At 36.1% G+C, this 27752-nt stretch overlaps 1 pseudogene across 1 annotated transcript in view; it reads right to left on the bottom strand.

The window, feature by feature from the left end:
* The window catches only part of LOC143237368 (protein kinase C, brain isozyme-like), an 87506-nt pseudogene that overhangs the window by 17913 nt on the left and 41841 nt on the right, over positions 1–27752 (bottom strand). Inside the window, exons 4-9 of the transcript XR_013020039.1 lie at positions 21984–22095; positions 15040–15168; positions 13581–13737; positions 11723–11951; positions 7754–7894; positions 865–1037 (exon numbers count right to left, since the gene is read on the bottom strand). The product of XR_013020039.1 is annotated as a protein kinase C, brain isozyme-like (transcript). The remainder of the gene's footprint in view (positions 1–864; positions 1038–7753; positions 7895–11722; positions 11952–13580; positions 13738–15039; positions 15169–21983; positions 22096–27752) is intronic.

The following is a 27752-nucleotide window of genomic DNA, read 5'->3' as shown; positions in this document are numbered from 1 at the left end:
CTTGATAAAATTCTACACTAGCAACTGAAAATTAAAAGGTCACAGCTTTGTTTAGAAGTAAATATGTTTGGCATCTTTCAAGTAATAACTCTGAATATTGTATCAGACATTTTTTAAACAGCCTTCCGCAGCTTCAGTAGCAGCTGTGACCCTTGTTGGTAAAGGGTAAAAACCCTAAAATATTGGAATTAAAAGTTAAATGCTTATCCTCATCTGGATCTAAAGGTAAGTTATTCTTGGTACAAAAATATTTCTTTTTACAATATTGCCTCTCAATGTAAGAGCAACATGTCTAAGTACTAGCACGGCTAGAAACCAGGTTTCCATACCCGTGGCGGGCAGAGTATAGATAGCTAATTGTGTAGCTTTGTGCTCAGTTCCAAACAAAGAAGCTTATGGTATTATCTGCATTTATAATTCAAAACTTATAAAACGTTTTAAAGAAATGAAGCTAATGAAACTGATCATAATAACTAACATTACCTTGATACCAATATGAACAAGCTTTGAAACTTTCAGTAGTTTTCTCACCAAATGTAATTAATTTAATAAAAGCAGCTTTTACAATAGGAAAAATTCAAATTTCAATTAATATAATAATAATAGTTTATGTTTATATTGTTTAAAATAATTAGAAAACCATGAACTTCCAACTGGTTAGTCACAGACAGTTTTTAATAAAGTTATGGTGAATGACTAAATATGTTAATTAAAAGTTATATATACTCTTAAAATTAAAGAGGGATTGTAGACTAATGTAAGCAGTTCAGGGTAAACATTATTACTATTATTAGATATATTATTTAAATACAGCTGAAAAGTTCAACCAACTATCGTGTAAAAACCACACACTTTGGAGCTTACCATAGTCTGAAAGCAAGAATGTAATTGCACAAGGAAAGTTGGTTTGTTAGCTAAAGCAAGAACTCTCTTTTCCACCATGGCACATTCAATATCATCATCTTGAATAATGATGTCTTTTTGAGTATCTTGATGGCATACAACTCATCTGTTCCTTTTCTTTCAGCCAGCATAACCTATGTCAATAACAAGGCTTAACTATGAATGTAACCACTTTAATACCATACACATATACATATCAGTAGAAAGATTCTCTATGTATATATCTTAGTTAGGATATACCAAGACTTGAGTTTGAACAGGATATCAAAAGAATAAATAAATCTAAGAATGAACAGGATATCAAAAAGCAAAATCTAGTCACTTAAGTATAAAAAAATCCTGTTCCTTGGAAAAGAACATAAGGCCTACATCAGAAGACGTCTTAATTTTAACCTACACAGCCTCATTCTTTCATTATAACAACAAATTAGTAAATTTCACATGCAAATCGCAAAGTACAATGATATGACAGCTAATAAGGTTAACTAAAATAACAATATTCAAAATTTAACAACATGGTAGCAGTTAACTAAAAATAGAAATCTGAGACAGAATTCAGTTATGTTATAACACAAAGGTTTGAAGTCAAATATTTAGAATGCATTTCAATCAGTCTTTCTAGAACTTCATGATTAAGAAAAACAGTCATTAGGAAGTTAAGCACACCTGCTCTTTATGACAGGCATGCCAGTGACATTTATGAAAAAAAGAGGAAAAGGTATATAGCCTGGTGCCAGAGTCGCCACAGCACGGCACAGCCGCGCCTGACTACTGGGATCCGGGGGCATGACACCCCGGGAAATTTATAAAAAATGGATGCTATTTAGTGTGATTTGGTGCAATCTGGGACATAATTTCTTTATGTTTTTTGACATTGCAATGTTGGAAAAGTACACAATATATATCATATAAAATAACAAAAAGAAATTAAAAGACTAAATCAAACTAATAAAAACTATAACTTTCATTTACAGTTTTTAGCAGATTGATTTATTCTTTTAATTTGCATTCATTTTTTAGAAGATATATCAAAATATCTAAAATTAACAAATAAAATAAAAAGTAAATAAATGAAATTTAAGATTGTTTATTTGCTATTTATTCAGTTTAATTTTTTCTAAATCAAAATATATTAGTAATATGAGTTAATAAAGCCAAAATAACTCAGTAAATATTTCAAATACAAATCATTTCATTATTATCCTTTTGTCATCAATAACATCATCATCATCAACTACTGGTATGCTGCCAATTAAATGTTTTACAGTCATTGCCAATAACTACTTCTCTGCTGCATATATTCCATACAATTTTCAAATCACATAAAATTACTCTTTTGACTAATCATGACTACCTACAGTTCAAATTGTTCATCTATGCAATCTTGTCATTATACTACTGGTACCTTAATGTCAGTGAATTTTCCATTCTTTCACAAATTGACAATACAAACTAAAACAGCATATGAAGGAAAGCTATGACATTGCTTAAAAATTCAACTACTGATATGGTTCAATATTAAACTACTGATATCAGTGATATGCCTCAGAAATTAAATTTTGTACAGTCACTGACATCAACAACTACTGCTCTGCTGCATGTATTCCATTAAAATTTCAAATTACTTAAAATTACTCTACATGACTACCTACAGTAAAACTTGTTCATCTATACAATCTTGTCAGTAAATTACTGGTACCTCAATATCAGTATATTTTTCATTCTTTCACAATACAAACTGAAACAGCAAATCAAGAAAAGCTTTGACATTGCTTTGAAATAAAATTAATGATATGCTTTAAAATAAACCACTGGCACTGTATGCTGCAGATAATAATAAAATGTTTTTCAGTCACTGATATCAACTTCTGCTCTGCTGCATAAATTACAGTCAAATTTCAAATCACTTAATTTCCTTTAATCAATCTTGGCTACTTTCCTCTTTTTTTGAGACAAGGGTTTCCAGTGCTCTCTTCCGAGCTTTTTTCTCTCCTTCTCTGAATGGGCAGCTCTCTGTGCCTCTCGCGGCTTTCTGGACTTTTTTTCTTTAGCCAAGGTGACTGGGCCAGATTTCACAGAACCATAGGCCTCAAGCCTTTCTGCCCTTTTCTTCTGATTCTCCCTCAGCTTTGAGGTATACTTTGAAGCTGGTGATCTAATGTCCTTACACATTCTCTTGTCTACAGGATCAAAATGAACATCTTTCCTTTTAAACATTTCAATCGCTGTTGTTTCTTTGGAGCGTAGAGAATATTTTATCGTCTGGTATGCACACAATACGAGACCACGAGACCATAGCGAGGCAAGCGAGACTGCCTCCAAGATGGCGGTCAAATTTTTTTTCTGCAATAAACATTGAAAAAATACGATTTCTCCTCAAAACCACCTACCCAGCCCCCAAATCGCTCATATTTTCTCCTCAAATTTACACGAATCTCGTGGGTGATCGTTGTCCGTTTGAAAACCGCGGAAATCCGTGTTTCAGCGGAAAAATGGCACGCATGTTATCAGCATGGAGCGTACGGAACGACAGCGTCAATAATCTGAGCACACCCGCTCCTTATCAGCATGGAACGTACGGAACGACAGTGTCGATAATCTGAGCACACCCGCTCCCTATCAGCATGGAACGTGCGGGCGACAGTGTCGATAATCTGAGCACACCCGCTCCCTATCAGCATGGAACGACGGGCGACAGTGTCGATAATCTGAGCACACCCACTCCCTATCAGCATGGGCGTATGGAGCGACAGTGTCGATAATCTGAGCACACCCGTTCCCTATCAGCATGGAGCGTGCGGGCGACAGTGTCGATAATCTGAGCACACCCACTCCCTATCAGCATGGAGCGTGCGAACGACAGTGTCGATAATCTGAGCACACCCGCTCCCTATCAGCATGGAACGTACGGAACGACAGTGTCGATAATCTGAGCACACCCTCTCCTTGGGCGTACAGAAAACAGTGTTGAGAAGCTAAGCACACCCGCTCCTTATCAGCATGGAGCGTGCGGGCGACGGTGTCGATAATCTGAGCACACCCGCTCCTTATCAGCATGGAACGCACGGGCGACAGTGTCGATAATCTGAGCACACCCACTCCCTATCAGCATGGAACGTGCGGGCGACAGTGTCGATAATCTGAGCACACCCGCTCCCTATCAGCATGGGCGTGCGGGCGACAGTGTCGATAATCTGAGCACACCCTCTCCTTGGAACGTACAGAAAAACAGTGTTGAGAAGCTAAGCACACCCGCTCCTTATCAGCATGGAACGTACGGAACGACAGTGTCGATAATCTGAGCACACCCGCTCCCTATCAGCATGGAACGTACGGAACGACAGTGTCGATAATCTGAGCACACTCGCTCCCTATCAGCATGGAAGCGTGCGGGCGACAGTGTCGATAATCTGAGCACACCCGCCCCTATCAGCATGGAACGTGCGGAACGACAGTGTCGATAATCTGAGCACACCCGCTCCCTATCAGCATGGAACGCACGGGCGACAGTGTCGATAATCTGAGCACACCCGCTCCCTATCAGCATGGAGCGTGCGAACGACAGTGTCGATAATCTGAGCACACCCGCTCCTTATCAGCATGGAACGCACGGAACGACAGTGTCGATAATCTGAGCACACCCGCTCCTTATCAGCATGGAACGTGCGGGCGACGGTGTCGATAATCTGAGCACACCCGCCCCTATCAGCATGGAACGACGCGAACGACAGTGTCGATAATCTGAGCACACCCGCTCCCTATCAGCATGGAGCGTCACGGAACGACGTGTGTCGATAATCTGAGCACACCCGCTCCCTATCAGCATGGAGCGCACGGAACGACAGTGTCGATAATCTGAGCACACCCGCTCCTATCAGCATGGAGCGTGCGGGCGACAGTGTCGATAATCTGAGCACACCCGCTCCCTATCAGCATGGGCGTGCGGGCGACAGTGTCGATAATCTGAGCACACCCGCTCCCTATCAGCATGGAGCGTGCGGGCGACGGTGTCGATAATCTGAGCACACCCGCTCCCTATCAGCATGGAGCGTGCGGGCGACAGTGTCGATAATCTGAGCACACCCGCTCCCTATCAGCATGGAACGTCACGGGCGACAGTGTCGATAATCTGAGCACACCCGCTCCCTATCAGCATGGAACGTACGGAACGACAGTGTCGATAATCTGAGCACACCCGCTCCCTATCAGCATGGAACGTACGGAACGACAGTGTCGATAATCTGAGCACACCCGCTCCCTATCAGCATGGAGCGTCACGGGAACGACGGTGTCGATAATCTGAGCACACCCGCTCCTTATCAGCATGGAGCGTGCGGGCGACAGTGTCGATAATCTGAGCACACCGCTCCCTATCAGCATGGAGCGTGCGGGCGACGGTGTCGATAATCTGAGCACACCCGCTCCTATCAGCATGGAAGCGTGCGGAACGACAGTGTCGATAATCTGAGCACACCCGCTCCCTATCAGCATGGAGCGTGCGGGCGACAGTGTCGATAATCTGAGCACACCCGCTCCTTATCAGCATGGAGCGTCACGGGCGACAGTGTCGATAATCTGAGCACACCCGCTCCCTATCAGCATGGAACGTGCGGAACGACGGTGTCGATAATCTGAGCACACCCGTTCCCTATCAGCATGGAACGTGCGGGCGACGGTGTCGATAATCTGAGCACACCCGCCCTTATCAGCATGGAACGTGACGGGCGACAGTGTCGATAATCTGAGCACACCGCTCCCTATCAGCATGGAACGCGTGCGGAACGACAGTGTCGATAATCTGAGCACACCCTCTCCTTATCAGCATGGAACGTACGGAACGACAGTGTCGATAATCTGAGCACACCCTCTCCTTATCAGCATGGAACGTACGGAACGACAGTGTCGATAATCTGAGCACACCCGCTCCCTATCAGCATGGAACGTACGGAACGACAGTGTCGATAATCTGAGCACACCCGCTCCTTATCAGCATGGAACGTACGGAACGACAGTGTCGATAATCTGAGCACACCCGCTCCTTATCAGCATGGAACGACGAACGACAGTGTCGATAATCTGAGCACACCCGCTCCTTATCAGCATGGAGCGTGCGGGCGACAGTGTCGATAATCTGAGCACACCCGCTCCCTATCAGCATGGAACGCACGGGCGACAGTGTCGATAATCTGAGCACACCCGTTCCCTATCAGCATGGAACGTACGGAACGACAGTGTCGATAATCTGAGCACACCCGGCTCCTTATCAGCATGGAACGTGCGGGCGACAGTGTCGATAATCTGAGCACACCCGCTCCCTATCAGCATGGAACGTACGGAACGACAGTGTCGATAATCTGAGCACACCCTCTCCTTATCAGCATGGAACGTACGGAACGACAGTGTCGATAATCTGAGCACACCCTCTCCTTATCAGCATGGAACGTACGGAGCGACAGTGTCGATAATCTGAGCACACCCGCTCCTTATCAGCATGGAACGTGCGGGCGACAGTGTCGATAATCTGAGCACACCCGCTCCTTATCAGCATGGAACGTGCGGGCGACAGTGTCGATAATCTGAGCACACCCTCTCCTTATCAGCATGGAACGTGCGGGGCGACGGTGTCGATAATCTGAGCACACCCTCTCCTTATCAGCATGGAACGTACGGAACGACAGTGTCGATAATCTGAGCACACCCGCTCCTTATCAGCATGGAACGTACGGAACGACAGTGTCGATAATCTGAGCACACCCGCTCCTTATCAGCATGGAACGTACGGAGCGACAGTGTCGATAATCTGAGCACACCCGCTCCCTATCAACATGGAACATGTGGTACAACAGTTACAACTTCTTTTCCATTTGTGTTATATATTACAGAGAAGACGTATCTGTATGTTTATATATTACAGAGAAGACGTATCTGTATGTTTATATATTACAGAGAAGACGTATCTGTATGTTTATATATTACAGAGAAGACGTATCTGTATGTTTATATATTACAGAGAAGACGTATCTGTATGTTTATATATTACAGAGAAGACGTATCTGTATGTTTATATATTACAGAGAAGGCGTATCTGTATGTTTATATATTACAGAGAAGACGTATCTGTATGTTTATATATTACAGAGAAGACGTATCTGTATGTTTATATATTACAGAGAAGACGTATCTGTATGTTTATATATTACAGAGAAGACGTATCTGTATGTTTATATATTACAGAGAAGACGATATCTGTATGTTTATATATTACAGAGAAGACGTATCTGTATGTTTAAGTTACAAGTTACAGTAAATATTACAACAACAACACCTACAAATCTGAGTAATTTAATCATGTTTTAAGGGAAACAAGCTATGTGTACACTTTGTTTATCAATCTACTCAGAAAGAAAGAAAAAGAAAATATAGAATTTTCGTTATTATACCTTTTAACACATATATACAAGTTAACTGATTCTATAAAATAGGTGAAATATTTACATTTTTTAAAAACATTAAACTGATACAGTTTATTATTATATATTGGCATGTTATTATGTAGTTACTGTCATGGCTTACTTTATATTTATAGCTTATTAATTTAACATTTGGGTTAATCTGTATCCAGAAGTACACATAATCAAATGTAGCATACAAGTTTTACGCACGTAACGAATGCAAAACTATACAATGCCCAAATAATATTGCATTAAAAAAGTAATATTAATAAATAAAAAACAAATTTTATTGAACAAGAAAAGATGGACCAGTTATGGTCCAGGACTATTGGTTTTGTAAAATATACATATAGCCTAGTTACTCAATATGAACTAATGTTCTCAGCTTCATCACTTACCTTTCCAAAGCTTCCTTTTCCAAGTACCATAATAAAGTTGAAATCCGAAGCCCTGATGAGGTCCTGTTTCCCCATATTATGTGGAATATCTGTTAGGTCTGATAATCGATCCGGTTTCTTGGTGGCCAGAGACATCCTATTCTGGAAGGAAAGTATTAATAATAATAAATCATAAAAACAACCAGAAAATTCAAAGAAAGAAAGAACAGAAATGAAGAATCAGTTCTAAAACCAGCCAAAAGAGAGAACAGAAATGAAGAATCAGTTCTAAAACCAGCCAAAAGAAAGAACAGAAATGAAGAATCAGTTCTAAAACCAGCCAAAAGAGAGAACAGAAATGAAGAATCAGTTCTAAAACCAGCCAAAAGAGAGAACAGAAATGAAGAATCAGTTCTAAAACCAGCCAAAAGAGAGAACAGAAATGAAGAATCAGTTCTAAAAACAGCCAAAAGAAAGAACAGAAATGAAGAATCAGTTCTAAAAACAGCCAAAAGAAAGAACAGAAATGAAGAATCAGTTCTAAAAGCAGCCAAAAAAAAGAACAGAAATGAAGAATCAGTTCTAAAACCAGCCAAGTTTGGTTTAAAATAATCTCTTTAGCAATGATATAAAAGCACAAGATTTTTGCACTTTTAAATTTCTCAACAAGTTACATTTTTAACTTATCTTGTATCTAAACTGATCTTCAAAATGAAATTAAATCATAAATGAAGCCTTACAACATAATGTTACTAATGTTAACTTGTTTTCATGTTAAACATTTTTTTAAGATTTTAAAATTAAATTGAGTATTATCATTTCTTGAATTGAGTAAAATATATATAAAATATACCTAAGTTTTTTTGTTTGGTTTACGACTTAAATTCACTTTTGGAAAATGTTTTCATAATTTGTTACACTTCTGAATTGAATTGCACAAGAAAGAAAGAAGTTATCCAAGTTGCCATAAAACATTCCAGTATATTAATAAAATTATCAGGTCATCCTTCCAGTAATGTCAGATTTTAGGTTTGGAAAAGAGAAAGGATTTTAATGTTATTTAATCAATAATGTATATTCCATTATTATTAATTACTTCCTGCCAATGATTCACAAGCTTCTGAATGTCACTTCTATAAAAGTATTGGGGTTTGAAGGAAAAGAATGTAGAGAGGGTAGTTTTGACATCTTCATGAGTTTCAAGCTCTTTTCTGTTAAGATAGTTCTGCAAACTTCAGAATAGATGATAATCAGATGTGACAAGGTCTGGAGAATAAGGAGGATGTGGACGTTTCTCCCAGTCCAGTTCTTCAATCTTTGCAGATGTGATCCTTGATATATGGAGCTGTGCATTATCCTGCTGTAACACGACACCTATACTACTGATCAAAGCAGGCCTCATTTCTTTCAGTGCAACATTCAGGCACTCTAACTGTTCACAATAGAAGTCAATGAAGACACCAACAATATCCTACCAAACGCTCAACAAGACTTTCCCTAGGGTGGAGGTCCATTTTGGGCTGTGCTTTAGCCAGTTTACCTGCACTGAGCCATTGTCAGTGGTGCTTAACATTTTTATAAAATATCCATTTTTCATCTCCAGTCACTAACCTGTCCAAAAGGTGAGTTACGTTTCACGAGAGTGCAGAGAAGTGTAAATGTCTTCTCTTGCTCTCAGGTTGGTTCTATCAAATCATGGGCAACCCGTTTTCCATGTTTTTACACCTTTCCACACTATTCTAAATGATGGTGAACTGTTGAATTGGTTCAATTAAACTTCTGTGCTAGTTCTTCAACTGTTACAGCACAATCTTCATCAAGTGCAACCAGCAGCAAGTCATTATTAAACTTAACAAGACGACCTGAACGTGACGCATCACTTAAGCTGTAGTCACCTGATCTGAACTTCTGAAACTACCTTCAACATTTTCTTTCATTGAGAGACTCCACACCATAAACACCTTGAATGTTTCATGTAGTTTCTGCTGCACTATTGTCTTTTTTTTCAACTCATAAAGCATTATGTACCTAATGTGCTCCTCAGGCACATCAGTCTTCATGAGGGTTTATTTGATTAATGATCTGAAACAGTGGAGTTAGGTTGCTTTGTTTTATTTGTCTGAACATTTTTATACACATCGTACTACATATTTTAGTCATTAAAGCTTTCTACAAAGATAAAATTGTGATCCACTGTCTGTATTAAATTTTTGGACCCTCCTTATGGGATGTCCTAATATTTTGACTAAAGAGCTGAATGAACCTTTTGAATACCTTGGGTAGTCACTATGTTGATACTAACGCCATCTATTATTCAAGTTAATGATTACATAAAATAAAGTTTTAATCATTGTTGAAATAAAAAAACGTCATCAGACCATTACCAACATGTTAATTAATATTATTAAATTTATATTTGAATTATGAGTTCCAAATTACAAGACGTTATTCACTAACAAGTATATCAGTTTAAAAAGGGTCAATTCAAGGTAAAATAAGTTAACTTTATACAACCACACAAGTTAAATGAATTACATATAATTACTTTGCATATCTCATGTTCCAAACCCATAAAAGTAAATTTATTTAGAAAAAAAGACAGTAAGAAAAACATACAAACGAAATTAATTTATTGAGTCACTATTTAAATGACTCAAAGGTATATTCTGTGGTGCTACTGAATGAAGTTATTGGTCTTTAAAGAAAGACAAAAACCACTACGTTTATGGTTTAATTCTGTATGTGTGTGTTAACGTTTGTTACCATTGAAAACTGACAAGCATCATTTTACTGATTTTCAATGAAATCAACAAGGACATATCAAAATACACAGACAGCTAATTGAAAATATGGAGTCATATTAATATTAAACTACTTGTTTTCCAATTATTTGAACTCTCTACATACTATTTGTTAGATTTTTTATCCAAACCATGAAACAGACAAAAGTTATTTCAGTCATACTAAGATATTAACCCTTAAACAGCAAGACTGTTGTAGGTAGCAGCATCAACTAATGATGGCTGCCATTTAAGGGTTAAGAAACAATCAAATTTTAAGAGAAAGGATTATTATTTAATTTTGATGAAAAGAAGACAGGGCATTATTAACCACAAAGGAATCATTACTGACCATCAAAAGATTATTACAGACCAAGGTGACATCACTACTGACCATCAAGACATTGTTACAGACTATAGTGACATCATTACTCACCACTGTCATTGCTAATAATTTAATTCATTACTTAAAATCAGTTCTTACTGGCCATGAAGACATCATTATTAAATACCAGGAAAAAAGCTACATCAGTAATACCCACAGAGAAACACTATTAAATGTCAAGACAGGACAATCACTTGATTAATCATTACTGGACAAAACAACATTGTGAATTTCAAGATATTAAAGGCCATATAATTACCAACTGCCATGGCATTTTACTGGTCATTATAAATGTCAAGTGATTAGATGGTCCCTGTACAGATAGGCCTAGTTGTCGTATGTGAAGCTATACTAATGCCTGCATAATTTCATAACTGGAGTAGGACTGATACTATAGTGAAATAATATAAAACTAGTTCATGCACATTTACCGTCAGTTATAACTAATTTCCTGCAATCAACATTTTTTAATTAAATACCAATTTATTCTAGATACACTAATACTGTGTGTTGATGCTGTCTTAAAAAAATGCACACTCATAAAAGACACGCCTAAAACCATTCTTAGACGAATGTGATAATAGCTATATTATAGAAATGATATATGGTGAAAATTAAAAAAAATAAATAAATAAATAGATAAAATGATGATTTAGAAAGCACTTCTGAAAAAAGTACTCAGTGGTTCGGGTTTCAATAGGCAGTTTCATTCTACTCCCCCCACATAAGTTTGTTTATTAGCAGCATTCTACATATTTTCTCTCACAGATAAGCTCATTAGATCTGATTAAAAGTAAAGGTTTACAAACAATAATAATAAAGTACCTTTATTTGGGTTCTCAGGCTTGCAATGTTGCCAATTTCTGCTGGTACAGGTACATTGTAGAATTCACCCTCCTCGGCAGTCAACAATTTGTACCATCCTTCGACGGGGTTCTTGATAACCTCAGAGATGCCGAACGACAGAGAACCCATGAAGTCATTTCTAGAAGTTCTATCCCAATCCCACATCTCTATCAAGAGTCGACGGTCTTTATCTTCAGGTTTGAGATCACTATAATAATGCAATCACATTTCAAACACAATAAAAGTTTGGAAAATCATGCATTTTTAGGTAAATTTATTAAATCATGAGTAATCACAAAAGTAATACTTTCATTTCTGTGTAACACCTTAATATTATCTTATCTTGTGCTACACCTTTGTATTATAATAATGCAACAAGTTCTTTTGTAAAAAAAAGCATAACAACAAGTAACAATTCACATTATTTTCCAAACCATTGTTTTTAAAACTGGCTTCACAGATTAATTTCTTGAACTGAATAATCAATCCTTCAGAAACCAAAATATTTTACACCTCAAAACTTTACCATTCTGCACATGAAACAATGCTACTGGAAGCTAAGTAAGGTTGTAAGATGTTGAATAAAAATATCTTGAAATAACAAACTATGGCTTCTGAAGAAAGACCTCATAATGTTTATCAATATGAGTGTTCAAAATATATATGAAGTACAGGAAAATGGCACGAGAGTTTCCACTTTTGTTTTCAGCAGGTTAGTGTTACGTTTACAGATTTGCAATGAGGTTCAGACTATGAATAGACAGGCTATTACATAGCTTTATACCAAAATAACCAAAACCTTTTACAAAACTACACTGTCAAAGCACTGCTATGTTCAAGATGGAAAAATAAGAAAAATAGGTTTCCCTTGATGGTTAATAGGTGTGACAGTAAAATCTGACAACTGAAACTTTGTCATTCTTTAAGTTTCCAAGAAGAAAAAATCACATACAGAATTTTTACATTTCAAAACAAACTGACTATAGCTGCTACAAAATACTGTAAGTTATTTAACCTTGCTTGGCTTCACATGCCCACTTCTTCAAGTAGAATAAACCCAAGATACATAAACACAAATATCTATTTATTAAAGCAAAATTTTTTGAAACGTTAAACAGTTTATTGTACCCAAATCCATAAATATTGAAACAGACTGGATTTAACCAAACTAAATATGTCATACTTGTTGATTCAGCATATTCTAAACATAAAGTACGTCTCACACAAGTAACTACATCCTATCAATAAGATATTAATCATGTCTGAGGTTAACCCCACTTTACAAATGAAATCCATGCACCCTCACACACTTTATAAATTTATACACCGAGCTGAGTGAGTATCCATAACTTTGCTAACTAAAGAGTATGAATAAATATTTTATTCACTTCACAATTTCATATAAAACTTTGCTCCCAGAAAATTTACATGGGCACCCATGTGAGCTCTAATATAAAACAACTTCAAACTCAATGAATATCTATACACTTCTTACAAAATTACAAGTTTAACTAGAATATGAACTAGTGTGTGTTTTCTTATAGCAAAGCCACATCAGGCTATTTGCTGAGCCCACCAAGGGAAATGAAACCCCTGATTTTAGCATTGTAAATCCATAGATTTACCGCTGTACTAGCACGGGGCGTACACAAACTAAATATGATCGTAACAAGACTAATTATCAAAATCATTTACCTAATGTTAATCAAACAAAATTATCAACTTAAAAGCACTGATTTTACTATCTTTGTCAATGTACAAAAAACACACCATATTTAGATAAATTTTCATGTACAACACTATTACAAGCATTAGTGCTACAACAGCATTTACTTACAAAGTTAAAGTTTCCATCCATTCAGGGTTTAAATTAGCTCTAATTGTTTTGGTCTTTTTCTTCATACTATCGCCCATGTCAGGAATAAGTTTTAGCTTCACATATGGATCTGACAATCCATTCGGATCCATCGGAATGAGATTTTTAGCTTGACGAACTTAGAAAAAAATTATGAGAAAAGTTCATTACAATAATTATCATTCTTTGTTTTGCTGTTTTGTACACATCTTCTGAGGAACTACTACTATAAACTTAGTATGAAAAATTCTAATAAACAGACAGAACTAATCAAAGAGTGGTCAGTTAGTTAAGGAGAATAATATCTGACTGGACAGTTAAGAGTTAATCAGGATGAATTAAATAACCTTTAAAAATGAATCGAGGTGCAGGGTTTCAAGACAGCTGCTTAACAATGAACCTTTAAAATCAATTTTAAATTTTTAATTTTCAAGCATATAACTTTAGTTATGAAATTAATTACAAGGTATTTTGCTTTGTCCCCTATCAGAACAGCCTGCTAATTTAAAACTTATATTTTTAGCATTGAGAAGCATACATTTACTAAACACAACATTATAATTAACTAACTTTACAAAACAATTCAGTTTTTGTATTTCATTATTTACTATTTCCCTCCTAGTGTCATTACACTGAACTCTTTTAAAGAATATAATACACTTAAAAACAGAAATATGACTTTAAATATCTTTGCACAATTCCTTTACAATCACTTTCTAAAGAAATAAAAATTTATGCAAGATGGCTGAAGATCATGGAAAGTAAACTGAAACATTAAACTCTAATATTTCCTTTTTTATTATTATTATTAACTTACATTGTCTTCTCAAAACTAATACTTCAAGAAAGCAGGGTAAATCACCAGTAATAAATTATTTTAAAACTTCCATTGTTTCACCATATTAGGGTCATTTAACATTTCTCAAACACAGACTAACAATCATGAAACATAGTTGAAAATACGAGTCTTGTGACATCACATTAGCTACAAGAATGGTGTAGGGCTCAGTATATATTATTTCTACATTACTTAATCCTTCAACAAATAATTTACTATTTTGTTCATGTTTTCTACAAGTTAGAGCCACAAAAATTACCATAATACTTATCACAAATGTATTAATTTGAATAAAACATCATTCATTACTTCTGGGGAAGAGACAAGCATTCACTTAAACCCTAGTTTTTTTAAAAAAAAGCTACAACTCTCACAAAAACATTCTAAAGATTTCTTGTAGTTCGCCTGTAAGAACATACAAACATACATAACAAGAAACAACTTCTCAGATCATTTATTTTAACAATACAAACAATTTTTTCATAAACATAACATTCCTGAAAGGAAAAGGTTGTTGTCATTACGGTAAAACAAATCTGTACTTTATTGAATGACAAAGATAGGTTTATAAATTACTGGTTAAAGATTACATTCACTACAAACCTTCTACTGTTAACTTGTTGTTACTGAAAGCTACCTTCAACTCTATCCTCCCACGTCTCTCGGTGTGATCACACCCGCACAGGTTTGGAATACTCTCTTGACAGCGGTTGTGGACGTTCATGTCACACGCTACAAGAACAAATGTTGCTACACGTTACACCAACAAAGGGAAGTAACTTTCAATGTACAAGTTCTAGATTACACAAACTGTATGCATCTTGTGTTGTATCTATCACCAACAATATTATCCATTAACAAGACAACAAACAAAATAGTTTGGGAAATTTGATACAAATTTCAGAAATCAGGGTCCTAAGACCACAGTTTAACAGATTCTTAAGATGTGTATGACATTCACAAAATTAGAAAACCAAGAAAGTGTTTGTTTTGTTTATAAATGTACAACCACACAATAGGCTACCTTTGTTTTCTCCACCATCTATATCAAAATCTAGTTTTTAGTGTCAGAAGCCTTTAGACTTACCACTGAGGCACACTGCTATCATTGCTAAGGGGCAAAGAAAACGTTCATGTAGTCCCCCAAAAAAGGAAATTCATTAACTCCTCAAATGAGGTATTTTGCTTTGTCCCCTATCAGAACAACCTGCTAATTTAAAACTTATATTTTTAGCATTGAAGAGCATATTATGAGTTTACATAATAAGTGATTGTATACTACAAGTACATTAGTTGCAGTGTTAACAACAATGCAGTTATAAACGTAAAGAGCAGATCTTCTCAGTTTGATATAAACAACTTATTTTCTGTGATTTTAGTACGTGTCACAAATTACAAGAGACGCACATACAAGAAAAACACTGTCAGTCAAACAAGATTTAATATTCTGGATATCAGAATTTAAATGTGTTCACACAAACCTCTTGAACGATGGTATTTCTTTCATCACTGAAGTGTACACCTGTGCACTGTCACCAGGTTTCTTTGAGTGTGCATTTTACAAAACCAGACATAAGCACAAATAAAGCACCTTTAAACGGAAACTTTATCAAACTTTCAAATACTCATTACAGCTATTAGTTTGAAGTTAAGCACAAAACTACACAATAGACTATCTATACTCTGACTACCACAGGTATCAAAACATGGTTTCTAGCACTGCAAGTCCTCAGACATATTTCTGTGCCACTGAGGGCTACTTATTACAAGCTAAAAAACCTTTTGAAAGAATAACTCCAGTTTAAATATTTTTGCCTTATGTGAAGGATGCAGTAATAGACAAAAGGGTTATCACTACAACATTGGAATGAATTTTACTTGATATCATTTTATTAATGTAATACTTTAAAAGACAAAACAACAAAAACATTACACTAAATACATTTACATTATAATAACTCACATTAAAAACATATTCAGGACCTTCCACAAATAATCTCAATATTAAAACATTAAGATAATTTAATTAACAGGAACTACAGATTCACAATAACAGAGCTGAAAGTCAACATTAGGTAAGTAACAAGAAAAACAGCAAAACTACAGAAAGCCATGAGTTTTGTACAACATGAATGGATCAATTATATTAAAATAAATGCAACTAAGTCATATAGAAATGGAAATAAATGATTTCATCTTGATGTTAAGACCTTGTAATATGAGGTTATTTGTGACGACTAGCATATGATGTATTGATTGAAGATACAGTAAACCTATTATTCTTATTACTACTTGGGAGAGAATGTTTTAATTTCAACAACTAAATATTTGACAGGTAGTGAATTTTCATGGAAGGATAAAGTAATGGAAATAATCTGTGATGATGAGAAAATCCACTTGTAGAACAAATTATATATTTAAAAACGGATGGTATGGATAGAGAAAGCACAATGTAGAGGAGCGAACCTTCTTCGGTCATCGTCAGGTTCACAAAGAAAGAAACAGTTACTGACCGGTAGCTGACCACATGTTTCAAGATGGTTGTGTAATTGAGTGTAGGAATTTAGAGGGCATGCTTAGATGTTTAATTATATTTATTAATGTAGGTATAAAGGTGTTCCTTTGTATTGGTTTATTTTGGGCTTGAGTTGTTGTATAAGTAAGGCTTCTTTAATTAAAATTACTTATAAGATGCAATGTGATAAGTGCCACGAACACTATATTGGAGAAACAAGTAGAAAAATGGAAACCAGATTCAAAGAACACAAAAAGTCACCTTCACATGTTTTTGAACACTGCAAGTCAAATAAACACAACATAACCATAGAAAACACTCAAATACTAAATAAACAAACAAACATAAACACAAAATTAAAAATGGAAATCTTTTATGTTTTTGGTTTCATTTAATAATTTCAGTTTCAAGAAAGTTAAGGTGTAGATAAATAAACAGTTGAATGGGGAAACTGGGATATTTATGTTTCAATCAGATCTTTCTAGGAAGCACTAATTTCTCATTGTTGAAAGTAGAATATTTCTTATACATATGCAAATTAACTAACTTCATTCCACGTATTTGAGTGAAACGTACACGATTTCTTTGAACTGAATACTTCTGTAAACACCCATGTCAGGATGTATTTAACAGCATATTGTGAGCGTGATCTTAGGACCTTCCAATTCACAGCCCAGAAAGCTAACCATGAAATCAAAGTGTTCTTATTTGTGTTGATTTTATTATGTAATAACTATTACTTTCTGCCATAACAAAACAGTACGATGCTCACAAGACATTTTCAAAGACAGTGCTGGGAGTTTATATTATACACACTATTAAAACTAGATCTCTCTCCAGAAATATTGCAGATTTCTCCAAGCCCATTCCCTTGGCTGTGGTTATGCTAGATAGTAGATAGGGACCATCTACTTAATCTCTTAAAGGTAGTTTTCATATCCAAGTAATGACTAACTGGTAAATTATGAACTTTCAATATACACAGTTAGCTGACCTTTTGAACAAGTGGAATTCATCCAATATTCTTTTTCAGTCAAGACTTTTCTTATCAAAGATTAACGTCTTGATCAATTTGGCTATCTTGTTTTTAACAAGTCAGGAGTATTTGTTTTTTATATTGTGTGCCAAGGACACCCACCCATGACTGAATAGCCATAGAAGAAGGTTCTCATAATGAACAGATATTTCTGGAATACTCTCACATTTAAGACCCACTCCCAAAGCTGGATCTGCTATTTATTCAGCAGAACCATAAATGAGGAAGTTTTGCTTGACAGTGCACTTGATGTATGAAACCTTGCCATATCACTTATTGTGCTAGCCCTCAGGTCCCTAGTAGCCAGGCAGTTCCCATCAATCATGAATTAGCCAGAGAAAGCCCAGCCAAGGTAAGATGCATCATAACATTATTTACTTCTAATTGTTCATTAATTCTATGTATGTGCAGATTTCACTTAACATGTTTTTGTTCTTTTGTTGTCTTGAGTGGATAATAATGTTCCACCCAAAGTAAGCACTGTTGCAACGCTGCACACTGTGCAAGGAAGGCAACAACAGTGCCCTTCAATGGTCATTTAGATGGTATCTATAGGTTACTGACTTCCCTATGTTGGAATAAGAATTCATGAACCGTGGTAATTCAAACTAACATTTTCAGTGGATGTGCTCTACTGGGCTCTTACTTGCCATACAAAATTTCAAGGCAATCCATTTCAATGATTTTTATTACTATTATAAGAAATACTAGCCACAAAAGTTAGGCTTCAAAGTTATTTTTTTTTCTTTTGATGGTTGAAATGGGAATTTGAAAAGTGAAAGAAACTTAACTGTCATGTTGAGTTTAGTATAACAATTAAATAACATGAGGTATCAGGTTTTGAAATAAACTGCTATGAAAAACGTTATGTGCTGTACAAGTGTACATCAAAAACACAAAATGTCGTTATATTGAATGCATAACTTCATGCTTTTACTATTAGTATAGGTCTTACAGGTTATCCACAGTTCGATAACAATATGTCTCAGTTTGGACATCGAAAGTAACAGATGTTCCAATTTTAATTTTACTAGGTGACCCCATATTTGCCTAAATATTAAATAGTTTTATTTAAAAATCAAAATCTGCTTTATGCCTATTATTGTAGTAACTGGAAACGAACAATGGCAGGGTTATCAACATTAAACTTAATTTACTTTTGTGAAGAATGTAAACAACGTTCTGATACAGCGACATTACCAATCACATGAGCAGCGAAAGATTTAATGTTCACAGACATTACCACCATTTACGTTGAACATTAAACTATTAGGCCTAAACTCAACTGGTACGTCGCGACACTTAAAAGGTGTCCCGGTTTGACCTTTAACCTTGACCCAGTGACAAAATATGGCGAACAAACAGTACAAGGAAAAACACGGGGGGGGGGAGTTAGTTCAGTCAAATATACTAATGTCAGTGTATTGATGATATCATAGATGGAAACAGGCACCTACTACAACAATTAATTTGTTCTGAATTTCGCGGAACGCTACTTGAGGGCTATCTGCGCTAGCTATCCCTAATTTAGCAGTGTAAGACTAGAGAGAAGGCAGCTAGTCATCATCAACAACCGCCGACTCTTGACCTAATCTTTTACCAATGAATGACCGTGCGAATGGGATTCGAACCCATGACCCTTAGATTACGAGTCGAGTGCCCTAACCACCTTGCCATGCAGGGCCTAGTTACTAATTAACAAAATTAAATTTTCAGAATAATAATAAATAAACATGGACAGTTCAATTTCTATCTTTTTTGTAATCCATCCTCCTATATATACGAAATCTTAAACATGTGGAATGAAGGTAGTTAATTTGCATATATAAGATATATTCTACTTTCGATAACGAGAAATTAGTGCTTCCTAGAAAGATTTGATTGAAACTTAAATATCCCAGTTTTCCCATTCAACTATTTATTTATCTATACCTTAACTTTCTTGAAACCGAAATTATTAAATGAGACCAAAAACAAAAGACTTCCGTTTAGTGAAATAAATTTCGAAATATTCTGCTGTTGGTAGTTTGTTTGTCTGGGATGCAAGGGTCCAACTCTCTCGAAAATTAACATTACACTTAATTCTTTTAAATAATTTTCTCAAAATTACACAAAAAATACATATTTCACTTGACGTAGACCGATCATATTAAAGTAGAAACAAAGGTTTATATTTAAATAACGGTTTCAAAACCTTAAAATCCTTAATATCTTATACAATATATCATGAGAACAATTATGCAAAGTTCAACGTATGATGTGGAGACTTGTAGCATGGCTTAGTCCAAATTTTACAGTCGAGAATTCCGCGCAGTGGCGACATCTGTCAATAATCTTGTCCACTATCTATCTACAAAGATATAAGGGATGGTACTTAAAAACAAAGAAATACATAACTACGATATATATTTTTTTTTTCCCAGAAATATAATGGGATTGCATACTCCTACTAATAAGAAAGTGAAACGTTTATGATTTCTTTGAACTGAATACTTCTGTAAACGCCCGTATCGAGATGTATTTAATAGCATGTCGTGAGCGTGATCTTAGGACCTAATTTGCAGCCCGGAAAGCTAACCACGAAATCAAAGTATTCTTATTTGTGTTAATTTTATTACGTAATAACTATTATTTTCTACCATAACGAAACAGTGTGACGCTAAATCAGTGATGTCGAGAGAACCCACTTGTAGAGAAATATATATGCAAAAACGGCTCGTTTGGGTTGAGAAAATATTTTACATGGAGGAGTGAACAACGTTTTGACCTTCTTCAGTCATCGTCAGGTTCACAAAGAAGGTCGAAACGTTGTTCGCTCTTCTATCATAAACGTTTCACTTTCTTATTAGTAGGAGTATGCAACCCCATTATATTTCTGGGAAAAAGGTTATATGAAAGTTATACTGCAAGAATGTTCTTCGTGTGGTTTATATGATATATAATACCGAACAATTCGAGAAATATAAATTAGAAAATCTACACAGACTGTTTTTATCTAGTGCTCGTGCATCACTGTATTACGTTTATCACATTACTTCTTTTAAAATACTGGAACATAGAAGGTCATGAAATGAATCTCCCTAAATGCATGCCTTAACTCGTCATTCTCTAACAAGACTGGCATGACTCACGTTGTCCAGCAGTGCACATCAGACGACGCTGATGTCGTAAATGAACATCCACAAACCATGCTTATATATACGTTTAACTTAGCTACACGTAATGCACTCATCAGTGATTTTGGCTGGAAGTCATAAACGTGGCAAACTTTGCTACATAATTCACTGGTTTAAAGTTGTTTAACGCTGTTAGATCTCTGAAATCGAAAGGGTAATCTTTGGCTCACAATCTTCGAAACTTACTTTTATAAAACATGCAACGTTTCCATTAAACTCAGTACAATTCACATTTTCCAGGTTTAGTTTTAACACGAGAGTAAACGAGAACTGATCAAATGGATAATAATTCTTATGGCGAGATAATGGTAAGAAAATGATCAAAACGCAAAGATAAAAAAAAAAATAATAAACTCTCGTTTTTGTTAGAAACCAGCTGGCGTACAGAGGCCCTCAGGGCGTTGGTATGTGGGAGAAGGGGAGGTCACAATCTAAAATAATGGTACACAACGCTGTTTCAACTCTACAGAAGAGTTTCACCTATGGAGCGTCAACTTTTACAGTTCCTTATGAAAAATTAGTTATCGCAACACTCAGAATTATGAAAACACTAACCCTATTAGTAACTATTTGTTATAAGTTTTATCGACTGTATCTGAAACTCTTTCCCTTAAACTATTGAATAGCAAATACATTAAAAACTAAAAAGGTACTAACATTAAAAACTAAAAAGGTTACCTCATGTCATTTCAGTAGATTTTTTTCTAGTGCATATGAATAGGTTATTTTACCACTTCCTGTCTTTACTTTCATTAAAGACATGTTTGAAACTTGAATTACCGGTTTGTCAGTCAGTGACTAAGATATTAATAACACTTACCTTTACATTTTAGTCCTTGGTGAATTATTCCATAAAGAAGGGAGCCACAGTGATCGCAAAATGTAGGACTAGTGTAAGTGTGGATCTCGAACTGGTGTTTGGTTCGGACATCCTATAAGAACGCATATAAAATCGTGTTTTATCGAACTGAAATTCCTTTTCTCAAACGATTTAAAAAAAACCCAAGTACATCCACTTTACACATACGCCTAAATCCCAACTACAGAAACATCAATTTACATTAGCGCACATAAACAATAAATCACGAATATACTTTTCTTAAAGTGGCCAAGAAACGCGATGTGCTCCACAAGTGTTCACAGTTTAACACAGTCTTAATGACCAATACACAGCTAAAGATGTTAATATAGACAAAAAAAACTCAACTAGATGTAGGACAATGGTAGGTGTTTAGATAATAAACAAGGGGTGGTTGGATGTCATTTCTGTTCGCTCCGCTCATGGATGTAATAGGAGACTTGATTGATGGCTAACACGTTTTTAGTGCTCGAGATAAAAAGATTATATTGTTAAATAGACTTCTGCTATAAAGAATTTTGTAATGGTTTAATAGTTTGTTCATACGAATTTGTGACAAGTAAATAACAGCTCCGTTCACAATGCTAATAAAAACGAATATTACCAATTTATTAATTTTCCAATAAGAGCCTGGTCACTACCATACCGGCGAAGTTTGACAACTCCCAAACAGTTTAGGTAGATTTTGTGCTTAATACTAGAGAAGTAATAAAACTATGTCTACTTCCACACAAGGCTGCATAAAAATACGTTCTTCAGTATACAGTGAAGATACTTCGACAAAAAAAAAAGCATTTTCATTTATTCACGCAAAACCTCAATGTGCTCAGACTTCAAAGAATTGGGCTAAATATTTCTTTTGTTTTTTGAATTGAGCACAAAGCTACACAATGGGCTATCTGTGCTCTGCCCACCACGGGTATCGAAAACCGGTTTTTAGCGTTGTAAGTCAGCAGACGTAGCGCTGAGCCACTTGGGGGCGCTAAATATTTGAAATAGTGAAATTATTTCTTACAATTACAAAAATTGTCGGGATCCCAGAATAGAGAACAGACTTCAAGATCGAAAAGTTACGCACTTGTTGTTAAAGAAAAATGGCTCCAAATTAAACGGACACATTCAACGGTCGTGGGAGGTCGATACTGGAAAATAAATTATTATTTATTCAATTGACAATTTTCCTATGAAAATTTAACGGACACCCATGACAATGGATATTGATAATTAGAACCTTTTATTGTGAATTTAAAAAAAACGTAATTTCCTATTGTGCAGTAGATATCCACAATATCGATGTCAGAGCGTCATTTGAAGTGTTAAAACAGGTAGTCTTAAGGATTTAGTTACACACGAACAAAGGATCTTTCTACAAAGGAAGGACTGAACAAGTTTGTTAATCATTGTGCAACGTTTGCGCATCTTCTGGTTTGGTTACAAACTTCGCGCAATATTACACGAGTACTACCTGCGCTAGCCGTCTCTAGTTGATCGGTGACAGACTGGAGAGAAGGCAGCTAGTCATCACCGCCCACCACAAACTCTTGAGCTATTCTTTTACCAACGAATAACGGGATTGACTGTGACATTATAACAATCCCACGGCTGAAAGGGCGAGCATGTTTGGTATGACGAGGATTCGAACCCGCGACCTTCAGATTAAGAGTCAAACGCCTCGACCACCTGGCCATACCGGACCGCGTCTCAATTGTACCTTTTCCACGTACAATTGAAAACTAAGCAATCATTCGTCAGTATATATATATATATATTTAATATACACAACGTATTTCTCACGGTGATGTTCCTTTATTCGTGAAGCAGAGAATTTCGAACTGTATTTTGAAAACATAATTTTAATTTATATACAATATAAGCCTACTTATTCTGGCGTGAGAAAGTACAATTTATATGTAAAACGAAAATTCGTCTTCACGAGAATTGTCATCTACGTATTCTAAGCTCATTTATTTTAATAACCTATATAAAATGAACTCATTCCTGTAATAATAGCGTTCAAAACACGTGTATCACGATTGAGTTCCTGTAAAACATTTTTCAGAAGTAAAAATATTCACAAACAACATCAAAATTTCACACAGAGACGACAGAGTTCTGATTACACACGGTCTAAAGAATCCAAGTAAAACCCTCTTTAGAGCCGCACACAAGAAACCAATGTCCTAGAAACATCGTGTAGGAAGGAAAATTCGATCAGGTTTATTGGGTTTCCTATCTGGTGTTAACATATTGTATAAACGTATCGAGGAACGTTAATGTCGAACATAAAAATCCTAATTTGTTTTTTCTAAACTACATTGTATTTTCATTAGTTTCTTTTATGTTGTTGTTGTTTTAAGAAAATATTGTATGCATAGCAAGTCCGATTTTTTCGAACTTTGAAACCCATATTTTAAAGGGTACGCTAATTGCACGTGACGAGTTTTGGTCAGATCTTTTTTATGGCAGTAACATATGATGGTAAAAATTTTAGTTCATTTTGTTTGTAAATGTACTTCAAAATACCATTCTGGTACAATAACAGTTTGGTATTTATGAGTGGAATGTTTTTCTAGAAGTTCCAGAGGGTTAGATTCTCCAATAACAGTAGATTCGACAGGAATGGTGTTGAGTACAATAGTTAGATAATTAACGGAGATAGTGTATGCGAAATAAGATGACTGGATACGTGATATGAATGAACAAAGTTTTAACTCAACGATAAAATAACAACAAAGAAGAAAACACAGTGTGTACCTGCGCAGACTTATCACAGTCGATACTTCTACAATACTTTGTTCAGTTCCTCACTCTCACGAATTTGTTTGCGTTTAGAATTTTGCGCAAAGCTACACGAGAGCTATCTGCTATAGCCGTCCCTAATTTAGCAGTTCAAGACTAGAGGGAAAGTATCTAGTTATCACCATACATCACCAACTCTTGGGCTACTCTTTTATTAACGAATAGCAGGATTGACCGTAACATTATAACGCCCACGTGGTTGAAAGAACAACCATATTTGGTGAAACAAGGATTAAAACCTGTGACCCTCAAATTAAGAATCAAGCGCCCTAAATTTCTAGACATTAAACTCTAGAGAATTAAAAACACGATAACTTCCAAATAATCTTCACCTGATGATCTCGTAGTAGAACTAAACTAAGAAAGCAAGCCTCAATTCTACAGGTAAAGTTGGTTTCTTTATCAACAGTGTTACCTTAGACTCATTGTCCTTTCATAACACTGCGAAACTGTAACACACACGAACAGTTTGTCAATTCGGCCAACGAAGACTATTACAGTCACCGACTTCTTCAAAACTGATGGTATCTTACTGCAATACCTCCTTCAGCCTAAATAAGCTATCGACTACAAAGAGAAAGCAACTAGACCAACACAATTTCAATTACTTTCTGCACGAAATTTATAGAAACTCATTAAACGAAAAATTTGAAAAATATATTATAAAACTAACAGCGCGTAAAAACGCAATATGTTCAAATATCACAACAGTAGTTGCATATTAATACCAATAGGCCTAGCGAACTTTCGTTTAATTATTCTTCCTTTTTATACTTTATTATCTTATGATGGAGTACTTTTTACCCTGAGTGTCAAAAGATATATATATGTACAACGAGCTCCTTAATAAAACCCATTATAGAGCATTTAATGGCTATCAAAGTCTTGCAAATATGACCTGATGTCGAATTTATTACACAGTTGTATATACATACGATTACAGTAAATACGATATCCCAGTCGCATGCTCGACTTGTATTTTTTAACTTCTTAAGCAGGCCCGGCATGGCCAGGTGGATTAAGACGTTCGACTCGTAATATGTGGGTCGCAGGTTCGAATCCCGATTGCACCAAACATGCTCGCCCTTTCAGCGATGGGGGCGTTATAATGTGATGGTCAATCCCACTATTCGTTGGTAAAAGAGTAGCCCAATAGTTGTTGGTGGGTAGTGATGATTAGTCGTCGTCTTCTAGCATTACAATGCTAAATTAGGAGCGGCTAGCGCAGATAGCCCTCGAGTAGCTTTGCGCAAAATTCAAAAAACAAACAAACTTCTTAAGCATTGTTTCAGGGAACAAGAATGCGTCGTGTCTTCTATTAAATGAGCTATCTACGCACTGCCCACCACGGTTATCGAAACCCATTTTTTAGTTATAATCCTTCACATTTGAGTTGGGCGGTCACGCTTTAGTGTAACTTACAGTGTGAATTATTTTTCTCGTGATTTATTGCATGTGCACGTTTAACTGGCGTCATGACAGTACAAATTGTGACGTTAAAGCTCCCTTATATGAGGTCATTTTAGTTTCGACTGTAGTGTTAAAACTAGGTGACCTCTCCACAAAACAATTAGGTCCCTCTTCGGGGAAATCGCAAATTAAAGATGTGACTACATCTACCTTTAGATGAAATAGCATCCGAAGTAGGTATAAAACAATAATTCCGTTCGGTACATAATCTAAAAATCGCATATAGTTTGAAAGTAAACTTCTTTGCCATCTCCTGCTGTGTAGTGTGAAAACAAACACGCGGAAGGGCCTTTGACGTTGGATTTTTTTCCACTTTCCATATTCTAAGAATGCAAATTACATCCTAAATTTATGCTGACGACACTAAACGAGTAACTAAATTCTGAGGCATTTCAGTATATGCTTATGTAACCTAGTACTTATAAAAAATATATAATTGTTGTATAGTCCACAGTGTGGCAATAAGCCTCACTTACACAAGTGGCTTTGGCCTCGTATCACTGTTTATGGCGGCGAGTTAGATGGAGATGAATATTATGATTACGCCAATAACGGTCCATCAATAAGTACGACTACCGGCAGAAAATATAATTTATCGTTTACAACCGCCTCGAATACAGTACGTAGCTGATGTTACTAAGAAGATATTTATTTGACAAATTAGCAAAGGTTCCATTCTCCTGAAGGTCTGTGCATACTTATGTGCCATTTGCTGGCCGAATTTCGCACAAAACCACTGAAGGGTGGTTGGTATTGAGGCAAAGAAACTCCAAGTTTGAAACGACATAATGGAGGGCAGTCAGTCGACACTGTCCACCGCACATTCTTAAACAAAACAACGACGAAAGTGGCTATCACACAATAACGCCCCCCCGCGTCCCCACAGCTGAAAAAACGAGCATGTTCGGAGATGAATTTCGATCCCGTAACCCACAGATCGTGAGTCGAGCGACCTAACCAGCAGATTAAAACCAGGTTGTTGATTGTTAGCGCTAATAAAACCCATTAATTTCTGTGTTCCTTCTATATGTTATGTTGGCAGTAATTCGTGATGTTTTAATTCATTTTAAATCGATCCGTTAAAATTGTAGTTTTGGTTTGTTTTGAATTTCGCGCAAAGCTACTTCAGGGCTATCTGCGCTAGCCGTCCCTAATTTAGTAGTGTAAGACTAGAGGGAAGTCATCACCATCCACCGCCAACTCTTGAGCTACTCTTTTACCAACGAGTAGTGAGATTGATCATAACATTTTAACGCCCCCACGGCTGAAAGGGCGGGCATGTTTGATGCGACGGGAATGCGAACTCAAACCCTCGGATTACGAGTCGAACACCTCGAACACCTTAACCAGCTGACCATGCCATGCTAGGGGTGAAAAAAAAAGAGAGAGAGAGAGAAAGAGATTGTGTTAAGTGCGCATGCGCACCAAAACAAATGCAAATAATCATACAATGATTAAAAC

This window comes from Tachypleus tridentatus, chromosome 13, assembly GCF_004210375.1.
Source record: "Tachypleus tridentatus isolate NWPU-2018 chromosome 13, ASM421037v1, whole genome shotgun sequence".
Taxonomy (NCBI): domain Eukaryota; kingdom Metazoa; phylum Arthropoda; class Merostomata; order Xiphosura; family Limulidae; genus Tachypleus; species Tachypleus tridentatus.
The sequence above is the reverse complement of the archived record's forward strand: the minus strand, read 5'-3'. Positions and strand labels throughout refer to the sequence as shown.